The sequence below is a fragment of the Lolium perenne genome, chromosome 2, assembly GCF_019359855.2.
Source record: "Lolium perenne isolate Kyuss_39 chromosome 2, Kyuss_2.0, whole genome shotgun sequence".
NCBI lineage: Eukaryota > Viridiplantae > Streptophyta > Magnoliopsida > Poales > Poaceae > Lolium > Lolium perenne.
The window spans coordinates 239,790,812-239,806,532 of NC_067245.2; positions in this window are offsets into that span (position 1 = coordinate 239,790,812).

A 15,721-nucleotide genomic window follows, 5' to 3' on the forward strand; every position below is an offset into this window, starting at 1 on the left:
GACACAACACATACACACAAATATTTGGTACAAAACCTAACATGCAAAGGGGCAAGTAACTTACAATAAATATGATGAGTTGAAGTATAAGTTACCGCAAAGAGGAACATTGGATATAAGATATAGATGATAATCCATATGACTTGGCTTGGTCAAAATATAATATATGAAGATCCCTTAATTTTTCATGAAGTAGCCAAGTCTCCAATGACCTCCACATACACCTATTGATCAAATTTGAGCTTGTTGGTCCCCAACCAAGTTGGGTCCTAAGAGGTTAGTCACAATAGGCTTGGCAACCCAAATGGTTCTTTTCTTGAAACCACTTTGAGTTCCAACAAACTTGGCAAACACATTGCCATCCTTATCCTTCCCTAGAGAATAATCATCATCAACAATTATAGGGTTAGATAAGGTACCACCTAAGCAAGAAGAAGCAAAGTGCCCCTTCTCATGGCATAAGTAGCAAGTGTTCCCCTTTCTCTTCTTTATTGATTTCTTCTCTTGGGGAACAATATCTTGATTCTTCTTGGGAAGTGGCCTATCTTCAACTTGAGGTCGAGCATGAGCTTGACCTTGACCTTGTGGCTGTTTCCCTTGTTGTTTCTCACTCAAGTGCTTCTTCTTCTTCAATGGGCATGATCTAACATGATGCCCTTCAACCTTGCACTTGAAGCAAACCAACTTGGCCGGATCCTTGACTTTGTCTTGGCCCTTCTTCTTGTTGCTCTTGCTCTTGGACTTGATCTTGTTATTGGAGTTGAATCCAAGTCCACTCTTGTCATTGGGGGATTGTTGCGCACTCAACATCTTGTCAAGTGCGGATTTCCCTTCATGACGCTTTTCCAAGTCTTTCTTCAAAGAAAGGACTTGGGCCTCGAGCTCTTTTATTTCCTCTACATGGTTAGTAGAAATACAAGTACTAGAGGAAGTAGAAGATTCATTGTTAGAGCAACAAGGCAAAGTGAGTAATCCAACACAAGGTGTATCACTAGTTTGACTAGATGGATTACAAGGACTAGCACATGGCAATATAGCATTTGTGGTAGAGATTGTGCTAATGTCCACATGAGGCTCACAAGATGTTACCTTAGTGATACTAGCCTCATGAGCTAACTTTAGCCCATCATAGGAAATTAGAAGGTCATCATGAGAGCCCGAGAGCTTTTTATGACTTTCTTCCAATTCCCTATAATTGCTAGTTAGCAACTCAAGTTGAGCCCTTAACTCAACATTCTCCTTTAAGATAGATGCTTCACAAGAACTAGAGTTAGTAGCACAAGCATCAACAATAGTTTTCTCATTTTCATGCATATAGGATTCAATTTTTTGTGTAAGCATAAAATTAGTATGCTTCTCATCTTTTAGCTCATGCTTGAGGAGAGTGAATCTCATTTCCCCATTTTCAACATGGGACTCCAACTCCACTATGGTTTCCCTATATTTATTCAAGGTATCCATAGAGTGTTCGAGATTAGCACGAGCTTCTTTATTACCATGAAGAGAAGCATATACCATTGCCATATTATGCACCAAGGTATTATATTCTTCATCATTATCATCATCATCATTCTCATCGTTAGAGGATGTGTTAGGAGTCAAAGTAGGAGATACCTTTGATCCTTTTGCCATAAGGCACATGTGCAAACCGGAGAATGAAGATGAAGATATTCTTGAATCCTCATTTGAAGTCGTGTCTTGATCCATGGAGTGTTCGGTTTCCTCTACATTGTTAGTCAACAACCAACTAGAGGAAATAGAAGCATTTTGATTATGGGAACAAGGCAAGGTAAGCATATCATCATGAGATCTATGTAATCAATTTACACATGATATGCAAGGACTATCAACACAAGCATGTAGATTATTTTCAATGCTAGATGTGTTTAAGTTCAAAGAGGAAGCATTGTAATGGGATAGAGATGAAGAATCATCACTCTTGAGCACAATATCAACATTGCAATTTTCCTCACCACTCACCATATCATTACCTCGTGTCTTGCTACACGTTGGTGAAGTGGAAGAAGATGATAACTCATCACGACCGGAGGTGGAAGCAACTTGGAGCTCTTCATGATGTGAAGGGGAAGAGAGCTCCTCGGAGACACCACCGACCAATTGAGAAGTGGATCCACCAAACATTTCCTTAAGCTTGATCCACATCTCATGAGACGATTTTCGCTTTATATATATCAAGAACCTACGAAAATCGGGCCTCAAGGAGAATAAAAGCTCATTAGATACTTGAGCTTCAAGATGTAAGTTTTTCTCATCCTCTAAAGATAGATTTTGAGAATCCATCAGAGGAGAAAAACCGACATCTAGAAATTGCTCTATATTTGGACACAAGGTCCGAAGATTACAAAGCAAGCAATTTCGTCACAAAATATAATTTGTGCCATTAAAGACAATTGTGTCATTGTGCACTATACTAGCCGACATCTTTACTCTCAAGGCGGTGAAGCCTTAAACAAGGAGAGACCTTGCTCTGATACCAATTGAAAGATCGAGATGTCGCCTAGAGGGGGGTGAATAGGCAATTACAAACTCTTGCGGATTTGTCTTGTAAGAATGTGGAATTAAACTATCGTTTAGTTTACAAGCACAAACCCTAAATATGCTAAGCTCAACTAAGTGTAACAATAGCAACTAGAGCTAAGCAAGATAGTCACAAGATATATGTAGCACAAGTGATAGCAAGATATATGTACTTCAAGCACGATGGCTATCACAAGGAAAGAGAGCTCGGGTATAGAAATAACCGAGGCACGCGGAGACGAGGATGTATTCCCGTGTTCCCTTCCTTTGCAAGAAGGTACGTCACGTTTGGAGGAGTGGAGGTTCCACGAAGGATTCCCCGCGCCACGAAGGCTCACCCTATTCTCCGAACCACACCCACGAAGGATAATGGCCCTTTCCTTATGGTTAGCTTTTCCTCCGATCCGGAGATGGAAAGCTCCACAACCACTTCACAAGCTCCACGAAGGAGAAGCCCGGGCCTCTTCACAATCTTCTTGAAGAGATCACCGGAGCACCAACCGCTAAGCCAACTAGGAGGTCACCCTCCGAGAGTAACAAGCTCACGGTCTCTCACTCGAACTAATCGTGGTGGAGAGCTCAACACTATGCAATGATGCAAAGCAAGAACACTAGAGGTGTTCAAATCCTTCACTCTCAAATCCCACCCAAACAACAAATGCTAGGATGAGATTGGAGAGGAAGAACAAAGGAGAAAGTCAACAAAAGACTCCAAGATCTAGATCCCAAGAGTTTCCCTCACTTAGAGGAGAAATGGATTAGTGGAAGTGTAGATCTAGATCTCCTCTCTTAGATCCCTCAAGAATGGGCAAGAATCATGGAGGGGAACAAGAGAGAGAGCAAGTTCTTCAAAAGCAACAATGGAGGAGAGAGAATGGGAAGAACTAGCTCAGCTCAAGGTGGAAGAAGCCTATTTATAGCTAAGGGGGAAATAGAACCGTTGGGGGGAAAAAGACAAAGGAAAGGCAAGAAAAACGGGCAGAAAACAGTCCCAGGCCGGCGGCCCAGCCGGCTGACCGGATGCTGGGCCGAGGAGGCCGGTCAGCCATCCGGCCCAGCCGGGCCACCGACCGGATGGGAGCAGGACGCGCAGGAGGCGGCAGATAGCCACAAGCGCGCGGGGCGAGCTGGCTGCGCAGGCCGCGTGGGTCGCGCGGGGGCGAGGCGGCCCAGGGAGGCGTTCGGCCAGGCCGGAGGCAGCGCCGGGCAGGCCAGTCACGGACCGGGCCAGCCGCCGGTCTTGGGCCAAAAGGCCACTGGAGCCGGTCCGGTTGGCGCCCGGTTGCGGACCGGGTGGGCCGGTGGCTGGGCCGGTCGGCCGGCTGGCCCCTCCCCTTTTCTTTTTCTTCTTTTACTTTTCCTTTAATAACAAATGCTCCCGAACTCCGATTCGACTGAAACCAATTTTGTTTGAGAGATAAGAACAAATGCTATCCTATGGAAAGATAAAACACAAGAAACTATAGGAGGGGATTTTATCATGAATATAAAAGGTAGAACCTTATATCATAAATAACCGGTAAAATCACCCAACCTCGAAAACGCAATAGAAGATGCATGCTAACTCCGTTTTCGATGAACTTGGGCTTGTTGTAAAGCTAGCAACAAGCTCAAGAACCTCACACCAAGAATTACGAAGAAGCAATAAGAATATGCAAAGTATGCAAAGGATTGAGCTCCCTAAGACGATGTGATCAAGTTACCCAACCGAAAGCCCCTCTTAATAGTGCGGCTATCTATCCTATAATCCGGTCTCCCAACATCCACGTTGAGACCGGTAAAAGGAAAACCTAGCAAGGCCATACCTTTGCCTTGCGCATCCCGCTCGATCTTGATGATAACTCTTCAAGCTTCACTCAAGCCGGAATGCCTCACTTGATCAATGTTGCTTTGTGAAGACTCACAAATGCTCCCCCATACACTATGATGGGAAAGCTCCATTGATGCACATCTTCACATGTCTATTATCACCAAATGGACGGCAAGCTTCAAGCATGTGATTCACTCAAGATGCTCATCTTGAACTTGCCCAACTCAACCTTGTATCTTCTCATACTCACATAAGATAGAGCATGGCTAATATTGAGTTCCACATAAGAACTCCATCTTCATTTCTTCTTCTTGATCATATCACATATATATCTTCATACCAATGATCTTGATGCCAATACACAAGGTATACCTTTATCTTCATGGCATCCATACTTGAATCCAACACATGGAGTACAAGTAGTACCTATGGAATATTCCTTCATATAAACTCAATGAAAACATTAGTCCATAGGGGTTGTCATTAATTACCAAAACCACACATAGGGGCAATATACCCTTACACTATCTATGTGTTGTTTATGATCTTGCATGCTCTCCGTTGCTAATAGAGGCTCTGGCCAAGTTGATACTTGTGACTCCAAGAGGGAGTATTTATGCTCGATAGTGGGTTCCTGCCTCCATTAAATCTGGGGGAGTGACAGCAACCCCTAAGGTTGTGGATGTGCTGTTGCCACTAGGGATAAAACATCAATGCTTTGTCTAAGGATATTTGTGTTAATTACATTACGCACCATACTTAATGCAATTGTCTGTTGTTTGCAACTTAATACTGGAAGGGGTGCGGACGCTAACCTGAAGGTGGACTTTTTAGGCATAGATGCATGCTGGATAGCGGTCTATGTACTTTGTCGTAATGCCCAATTGAATTTCACACTACTCATCATGACATGTATGTGCATTGTTATGCCCTCTTTATTTGTCAATTGCCCAACTGTAATTTGTTCACCCAACATGCTATTTCTTATTGGAGAGACACCACTAGTGAATTGTGGACTCCGGTCCATTCTTTTACATCGAATACAATCTACTGCAATACTCGTTCTTACTGTTCTTTGCAAACATCATCATCCACACTATACATCTAATCCTTTGTTACAGCAAGCCGGTGAGATTGACAACCTCACTGTTACGTTGGGGCAAAGTACTTTGATTGTGTTGTGCAGGTTCCACGTTGGCACCGGAATCCCTGGTGTTGCGCCGCACTACACTCCGCCACCATCAACCTTCACGTGCTTCTTGGCTCCTACTGGTTCGATAACCTTGGTTTCTTACTGAGGGAAAACTTGCTGCTGTACGCATCACACCTTCCTCTTGGGGTTCCCAACGGACGCGTGCTGTACGCGTATCAAGCTCTTTTTTCTGGCGCCGTTGCCGGGGAGATCAAGACACGCTGCAAGGGGAGTCTCCACTTCCAATCTCTTTACTTTGTTTTTGTCTTGCTTTACTTTACTTTATTTACTGCATTGTTTTCTCACTATATCAAAAATACAAAAAAATAGTTACTTGCTTTATTGTATTTACTATCTTGTTTGCGTTCTCCATATTAAAAACACAAAAAAATTAGTTACTTGCTTTTACTTTATTTAGTTTGCTTTATTTACTATTGCTAAAATGGGTACTCCTGAAAATACTAAGTTGTGTGACTTCACTAGCACAAATAATAATGATTTCTTATGCACACCCATTGCTCCACCTGCTACTACAACAGAATTCTTTGAAATTAAACCTGCTTTACTAAATCTTGTTATGAGAGAGCAATTTTCTGGTGTTAGTTCTGGTCATGCTGCTGCCCATCTTAATAATTTTGTTGAACTATGTGAAATGCAAAAGTATAAGGATGTAGATGGTGACATTATAAAATTAAAATTGTTTCCTTTCTCATTAAGAGGAAGAGCTAAAGATTGGTTGCTATCTTTGCCTAAGAATAGTATTGATTCATGGACTAAATGTAAGGATGCTTTCATTGGTAGATATTATCCTACTGCTAAAATTATATCTTTGAGAAGTAGTATAATGAATTTTAAGAAATTGGATGATGAGCATGTTGCCCAAGCATGGGAAAGAATGAAATCTTTGGTTAAAAATTGCCTAACACATGGACTGACTACTTGGATGATCATCCAAACCTTTTATGCAGGATTGAATTTTTCTTCGCGGAACTTATTGGATTTAGCTGCTGGAGGTACTTTTATGTCCATCACTCTAGGCGCCGCAACAAAGCTTCTTGATAATATGATGATTAATTACTCTGAATGGCACACGGAAAGAGCTCCACAAGGTAAGAAGGTAAATTCTGTTGAAGAAACCTCCTCCTTGAGTGATAAGATTGATGCTATTATGTCTATGCTTGTGAATGGTAGATCTAATGTTGATCCTAATAATGTTCCTTTAGCTTCATTGGTTGCTCAAGAAGAGCATGTTGATGTGAACTTCATTAAAAATAGTAATTTCAATAACAATGCCTATCGGAATAATTCTAGTAACAACTATAGGCCATATCCTTATAATAATGGTAATGGTTATGGTAATTCTTATGGGAATTCTTACAACAATAATAGGAATGTACCCCTTGGTCTTGAAGCCATGCTTAAAGAATTTATTAGTACACAAACTGCTTTTAACAAAACTGTTGAAGAAAAGCTTGGTAAAATTGATATTCTTGCTTCTAAAGTTGATAGTCTTGCTGCTGATGTTGATCTTTTGAAATTGAAAGTTATGCCTAATGAAAATAAAGATATTAAGTCTTTTGCTACAACAAACGCCATCCAAGTTAGAATTAATGAGAATATAAGATTGATGGCCGAATTGCGTGCTAGGTGGGAGAAAAAAGAAAATGCTAAAGAGAATAATGTAGCTAAAGTTTGGACTATTACCACCACTAGTAATGATAATGCTTCACATGTTGCTACACCTCCTACTATGAATGGTAAAATAATTTGTGTTGGCAATGTTTCTACTCCTAACGCAAAGCGTGCAAAATTGCCTGAAATTGCTAAAACTGCTGAAACTGCTTGTGATAAAACTGCTGAAATTTTTCAAAATATTGGGGACAACGATCCCATTGCTTTTGATCATAATGGTTTAGATTTTGATGATTTTCATATCTCTGAAGTTATAAAGTTCTTACAAAAACTTGCTAAGAGTCCCAATGCTAGTGCTATAAATTTGGCCTTGACAAAACATATTACAAATGCTCTCATTAAAGCTAGAGAAGATAAATTAAAATTTGAAACTTCTATTCCTAGGAAGTTAGAAGATGGTTGGGAGCCCATCATTAAGATGAAGGTCAATGATTTTGATTGTATTGCTTTATGTGATCTTGGTGCAAGTATTTCCGTTATGCCTAAGAAAATCTATGATATGCTTGACTTGCCACCATTGAAAAATTGTTATTTGGATGTTAATCTTGCTGATAATTCTACAAAGAAACCTTTGGGGAGGATTGATAATGTTCGTATTACGGTTAACAATAACCTTGTACCCATTTAATTTGTTGTCTTGGATATTGAATGCAATGCATCTTGTCCCATCATATTGGGAAGACCTTTTCTTCGAACTGTTGGTGCTATTATTGATATGAAGGAAGGTAATATAAAATATCAATTTCCTCTCAAGAAAGGTATGGAACACTTCCCTAGAAAGAGAATGAAGTTACCTTTTGATTCTATTATTAGAACAAATTATGATGTTGATGCTTCGTCTCTTGATGTTACTTGATACACACTTTCTGCGCCTAGCTGAAAGGCGTTAAAAAAAGCGCTTATGGGAGACAACCCATGATTTTACTTCTGCACTTTTGTTTTATATTTGAGTCTTGGAAGTTGTTACTACTGTAGCAACCTCTCCTTATATTTATTTTACTGCATTGTTGTGCCAAGTAAAGTCTTTGATAGTAAGTTCATACTAGATTTGGATTACTGCGCAGAAACAGATTTCTTGCTGTCACGAATTTGAGCAGTATTCTCTGTAGGTAACTCAGAAAAATATGCCAATTTACGTGAGTGATCCTCAGATATATACTCAACTTTCATTCAATTTGAGCATTTTCATCTGAGCAAGTTAAGTGCCCCTAAAAAATTCGTCTTTACGGGCTGTTCTGTTTTGACAGATTCTGCCTTTTATTTCGCATTGCCTGTTTTGCTATGTTTGATGGATTTCTTTGTTCCATTAACTTTCAGTAGCTTTGTGCAATGTCCAGAAGTGTTAAGAATGATTATGTCACCTCTGAACATGTGAATTTTTGATTATGCACTAACCCTCTAATGAGTTTGTTTTGAGTTTGGTGTGGAGGAAGTTTTCAAGGGTCAAGAGAGGAGGATGATACAATATGATCAAGGAGAGTGAAAGCTCTAAGCTTGGGGATGCCCCCGTGGTTCATCCCTGCATATTTCAAGAAGACTCAAGCATCTAAGCTTGGGGATGCCCAAGGCATCCCCTTCTTCATTGACAAATTATCAGGTCACCTCTAGTGAAACTATATTTTTATTCTGTCACATCTTATGTGCTTTACTTGGAGCGTCTGTTTGTTTTTGTTTTGTTTTGTTTGAATAGATTGGATCCTAGCATTCATTGTGTGGGAGAGAGACACGCTCCGCTGTTGCATATGAACACATATGTTCTTAGCTTTATTCTTAATGTTCATGGTGAAGATTGAAACTGCTTCGTTAATTGTTATATGGTTGGAAACGGAAAATGCTACATGTGGTAAATGGTATAATGTATTGAATAATTTGATACTTGGCAATTGTTGTGCTCATTTTTAATCTCTTGCATCATATACTTTGCACCTATTAGTGAAGAAATACTGTAGAGCTTGTTAAAATTTGGTTTGCATGATTGGTCTCTCTAGAGTCTAGATATTTTCTGGTGAGGTGTTTGAACAACAAGGAAGATAGTGTAGAGTCTTATAATGCTTGCAATATATTCTTATGTAAGTTTTGCTATACCGGTTCATACTTGTGTTTGCTTCAAACAACCTTGCTAGCCTAAGCCTTGTATTGAGAGGGAATACTTCTCATGCATCCAAAATCCTTGAGCCAAAAACTATGCCATTTGTGTCCACCATACCTACCTACTACATGGTATTTCTCCGCCATTCCAAAGTAAATTACTTGAGTGCTACCTTTAAAATTCTATTCTTTGTCTTTGCAATATATAGCTCATGGGAAAATAGCTTAAAAACTATTGTGGTATTGAATATGTACTTATGTATCTTATTTCTTAATAAGTTGCTTGTTGAGTGATAACCATGTTTCTGGGGACGCCATCAACTATCACCTTTGTTGAATATCATGTGAGTTGCTATGCATGTTTGTCTTGTCTGAAGTAAGGGTGATTTATCATGATCAATGGTTTGAGTATGCATATTGTTAGAGAAGAACATTGGGCCGCTAACTAAAGCCATGATCCATGGTGGAAGTTTCAGTTTGGACAATCAATCCTCAATCTCTTATGAGAATATTAATTGTTGTTGAATGCTTATGCATTAAAGAGGAGTCCATTATCTGTTGTCTATATTGTCCCGGTATGGATGTCTAAGTTGAGAATAATCAAAAGCGAGAAATCCAATGCGAGCTTTCTCCTTAGACCTTTGTACAGGCGGCATAGAGGTACCCCTTCGTGACACTTGGTTAAAACATATGCTATGCAATGATAATCCATGTAAATCCAAGCTAATTAGGACAAGGTGCGAGCACTATTGGTAATCTATGCATGAGGCTTGCAACTTATAGGATATCTTATACATAACACATATGCTTTATTACTACCGTTGACAAAATTGTTTCTATGTTTTCAAAATAAAAGCTCTAGCACAAATATAGTAATCCATGCTTCCCTCTGCGAAGGGCCATTCTTCTACTTTTATGTTGAGTCAGTTTACCTACTTCTTTCTATCTTAGAAGCAAACAGTTGTGTCAACTGTGCATTGATTCTTACATGTTTACCTATTGCACTTGTTATATTACTTTATGTTGACAATTATCCATGAGATAAACATGTTGAAGTTGAAAGCAACCGCTGAAACTTATATCTTCCTTTGTGTTGCTTCAAAGCTTTCTACTATGAATTTATTGCTTTATGAGTTAACTCTTATGCAAGTCTTATTGATGCTTGTCTTGAAAGTACTATTCATGAAAAGTCTTTGCTATATGGTTCAATTGTTTACTCATTGTCTTTACCATTGCTTCGAATCATTGCATTCATCTCATGTGCTTTACAATAGTATTGATCAAGATTATGATAGCATGTCACTTCAGAAATTATCTTTGTTATCGTTCACCTACTCGAGGACGAGTAGGAACTAAGCTTGGGGATGCTTGATACGTCTCAAACGTATCTATAATTTCTTATGTTCCATGCTACTTTTATGATGATACTCACATGTTTTATACACACTTTATGTCATATTTATGCATTTTCCAGCACTAACCTATTGACGAGATGCCGAAGAGCCAGTTGCTGTTTTCTGCTGTTTTTGGTTTCAGAAATCCTACAAAGGAAATATTCTCGGAATTGGACGAAATCAACGCCCAGGGTCTTATTTTTCCACGAAGCTTCCAGAAGACCGAAAGGATTACGAAGTGGGGCGACGAGGCGATGCCACGCCAGGGCCGCGCGGCCAGGGCAGGGGCCGCGCCGCCCTGTTGTGTGGGCCCCTCGTGTCACCCCTAAACCTACCCTTCCGCCTATAAGAAGCCTTCGTCGAGAAAACCCAGTACCGAGAGCCACGATATGGAAAACCTTCCAGAGACGCCGCCGCCTCCAATCCCATCTCGGGGGATTCAGGAGATCGCCTCCGGCACCCTGCCGGAGAGGGGAATCATCTCCCGGAGGACTCTTCATCGCCATGATCGCCTTCGGAGTGATGTGTGAGTAGTTCACCACTGGACTATGGGTCCATAGCAGTAGCTAGATGGTTGTCTTCTCCTCATTGTGCTATCATTGTTCAATCTTGTGAGCTGCCTAACATGATCAAGATCATCTATTTATAATGCTACATGTTGCGTTTGTTGGGATACGATGAATATGGAATACTATGTTATGTTGATTATCAATCTATCTATGTGTTGTTTATGATCTTGCATGCTCTCCGTTGCTAGCAGAGGCTCTGGCCAAGTTGATACTTGTGACTCCAAGAGGGAGTATTTATGCTCGATAGTGGGTTCATGCCTCCATTAAATCTGGGGGAGTGACAACAACCCCTAAGGTTGTGGATGTGATGTTGCCACTAGGGATAAAACATCAATGCTTTGTCTAAGGATATTTGTGTTGATTACATTACGCACCATACTTAATGCAATTGTCTGTTGTTTGCAACTTAATACTGGAAGGGGTGCAGACGCTAACCTGAAGGTGGACTTTTTAGGCATAGATGCATGCTGGATAGCGGTCTATGTACTTTGTCGTAATGCCCAATTGAATTTCACACTACTCATCATGACATGTATGTGCATTGTTATGCCCTCTTTATTTGTCAATTGCCCAACTGTAATTTGTTCACCCAACATGCTATTTCTTATTGGAGAGATACCACTAGTGAACTGTGGACCCCGGTCCATTCTTTTACATCGAATACAATCTACTGCAATACTCGTTCTTACTGTTCTTTGCAAACATCATCATCCACACTATACATCTAATCCTTTGTTACAGCAAGCCGGTGATATTGACAACCTCACTATTACGTTGGGGCAAAGTACTTTGATTGTGTTGTGCAGGTTCCACGTTGGCGCCGGAATCCCTGGTGTTGCGCCGCACTACACTCCGCCACCATCAACCTTCACGTGCTTCTTGGCTCCTACTGGTTCGATAACCTTGGTTTCTTACTGAGGGAAAACTTGCTGCTGTACGCATCACACCTTCCTCTTGGGGTTCCCAACGGATGCGTGTTGTACGCGTATCATGTCTCTCCAATAAGAAATAGCATGTTGGGTGAACAAATTACAGTTGGGCAATTGACAAATAAAGAGGGCATAACAATGCACATACATATTATGATGAGTAGTGTGAAATTCAATTGGGCATTATGACAAAGTACATAGACCGCTATCCAGCATGCATCTATGCCTAAAAAGTCCACCTTCGGGTTAGCGTCCGCACCCCTTCCAGTATTAAGTTGCAAACAACAGACAATTGCATTAAGTATGGTGCGTAATGTAATCAACACAAATATCCTTAGACATAGCATTGATGTTTTATCCCTAGTGGCAACAGCACATCCATAACCTTAGAACTTTCTTTCACTGTCCCAGATTAAATGGAGGCATGAACCCACTATCGAGCATAAATACTCCCTCTTGGAGTTACAAGTATCAACTTGGCCAGAGCCTCTACTAGCAACGGAGAGCATGCAAGATCATAAACAACACATATATGATAGATTGATAATCAACATAACATAGTATTCCATATTCATCGGATCCCAACAAACGCAACATGTAGCATTACAAATAGATGATGTTGATCATGTTAGGCAGCTCACAAGATCGAATAATGATAGCATATGAGGAGAAGACAACCATCTAGCTACTGCTATGGACCCATAGTCCAGGGGTGAACTACTCACACATCACTCCGGAGGCGATCATGGCGATGAAGAGTCCTCCGGGAGATGACTCCCCTCTTTGGCAGGGTGCCGGAGGCGATCTCCTGAATCCCCCGAGATGGGATTGGCGGCGGCGGCGTCTCTGGAAGGTTTTCCGTATCGTGGCTCTCGGTACTGGGGTATTCTCGTCGAAGGCTTCTTATAGGCGGAAGGGCAGAGTCGGGGGGCTGAGGTGGGCCCCACACGCTAGGGCGGCGCGGGCCCTAGCCTGGCCGAGCGGCCCTAGTGTGGCGGCGCCTCGTCGCCCCACTTCGTATCCCTTTCGGTCTTCTGGAAGCTTCGTGGAAAAATAAGACCCTGGGCGTTGATTTCGTCCAATTCCGAGAATATTTCCTTTGTAGGATTTCTGAAACCAAAAACAATGAAAACAAGAATCGGCTCTTCGGCATCTTGTCAATAGGTTAGTGCCGGAAAATGCATAAATATGACATAAAGTATGTATAAAACATGTGAGTATCATCATAAAAGTAGCATGAAACATAAGAAATTATAGATACGTTTGAGACGTATCAAGCATCCCCAAGCTTAGTTCCTACTCGTCCTCGAGTAGGTAAACGATAACAAAGATAATTTCTGAAGTGACATGCTATCATAATCTTGATCAATACTATTGTAAAGCACATGAGATGAATGCAGCGATTCGAAGCAATGGTAAAGACAATGAATAAACAACTGAATCATATAGCAAAGACTTTTCATGAATAGTACTTTCAAGACAAGCATCAATAAGACTTGCATAAGAGTTAACTCATAAAGCAATAGATTCATAGTAGAAAGCTTTGAAGCAACACAAAGGAAGATATAAGTTTCAGCGGTTGCTTTCAACTTCAACATGTATATCTCATGGATAATTGTCAACATAAAGCAATATAACAAGTGCAATAGGTAAACACGTAAGAATCAATGCACAGTTAACACAAGCGTTTGGTTCTAAGATAGAAAGAAGTAGGTGAACTGACTCAACATAAAGTAAAAGAAAGGCCCTTCGCAGAGGGAAGCATGGATTACTATATTTGTGCTAGAGCTTTTATTTTGAAAACATAGAAACAATTTTGTCAACGGTAGTAATAAAGCATATGTGTTATGTATAAGATATCCTATAAGTTGCAAGCCTCATGCATAGATTACCAATAGTGCTCGCACCTTGTCCTAATTAGCTTGGATTTACATGGATTATCATTGCATAACATATGTTTTGACCAAGTGTCACAAAGGGGTACCTCTATGCCGCCTGTACAAAGGTCTAAGGAGAAAGCTCGCATTGGATTTCTCGTTTTTGATTATTCTCAACTTAGACATCCATACCGGGACAACATAGACAACAGATAATTGACTCCTCTTTAATGCATAAGCATTCAACAACAGATAATATTCTCATAAGAGATTGAGGATTGATTGTCCAAACTGAAACTTCCACCATGGATCATGGCTTTAGTTAGCGGCCCAATGTTCTTCTCTAACAATATGCATACTCAAACCATTTGATCATGATAAATCACCCTTACTTCAGACAAGACGAACATGCATAGTAACTCACATGATATTCAACATCCTCGGCTCCTCCTTTTGGCTATCTTCGTCTTCTGGAAAAATAGGATTTTTCATATAATTTCTGTCAATTGTTGATCTTCTGAAATATTGCATTCTGACAGTGCTTTTTCCAGCAGAATCCTGAATCCGGTGCGTGATCCTCCAATAATCATGAAACATGCAAAATAGATGAAATAACATAAGTATCACCTCTAAATATGAAATATATCAATGAATAACAGTAAATTATGATATAAAATAGTGATGCAAAATGGACGTATCACGTACGGCTGGATCGGGTGTTTGTCACAGCTGCTTGGGAGGAGTTGCATAACAGCTGCTTGGGAGGAGTTGCATAACAGCTGCTTGGCGACGGTGGTGGCTGACCACTGCCCACTCCTCTTGGACTGTACCACCAAGTCCACCGGTCCGAAGCGGTTCCAGTTTGAACGCTTCTGGCTACGCTTAGAGGGCTTCGAAGAGGTAGTGCGGAGCGCCTGGGATGTTGTTGAGGGGGACCCAGACCCCTTCCGACGGCTCATCGCGAAGCTGAAGCGCACGGCGCGCAGTCTGATGAGCTGGAGCGACAAAAAGGTCAGATGTGTCAAACTACAGCTGATGATAGCGCGGGAAGTAGTGTTGAGGCTGGACGTGGCCATGGAATCTAGACGGTTGTCGCCGGATGAACGCCGACTAAGGGCCCATCTCAAACACGCTTACCTGGGCCTGGCTTCTCTGGAGCGTACCATGGCAAGGCAGCGAGCCAAGATTGCGTGGCTTAAGGAGGGGGACGCCAACACGACCTTCTTTCACCAGCACGCAGCTTATCGCCGCCAGAAGAACGTGATCCATAGCCTACAGGTTGGAGGCGCGGTCATCTCTGACCATGCGACTATGGCTGAAGCTGCTTTCACTCACTTTGAGGGTCTGCTTGGAACCTCGGTGGAAAGGCAGCATTCCCTGGACCTAGACTTCCCGGACACCCACTCGGAAGACCTATCGGAGCTAGAGGCGAGGTTCTCTGAGGACGAGATCTGGGAGGTGATTCGGCGACTGCCAGCGGGCAAGGCGCCTGGACCCGATGGGTTCACGGCGGAGTTTCTTCAGAAGTGCTGGGGAGTGGTGAAAGGTGACTTCATGGCGGCCTTTGACAAGCTGTTCACGCTGTGCGGGCGCGGGTTCGGATGCGGCTACGCTTAGCGACTACCGGCCGAT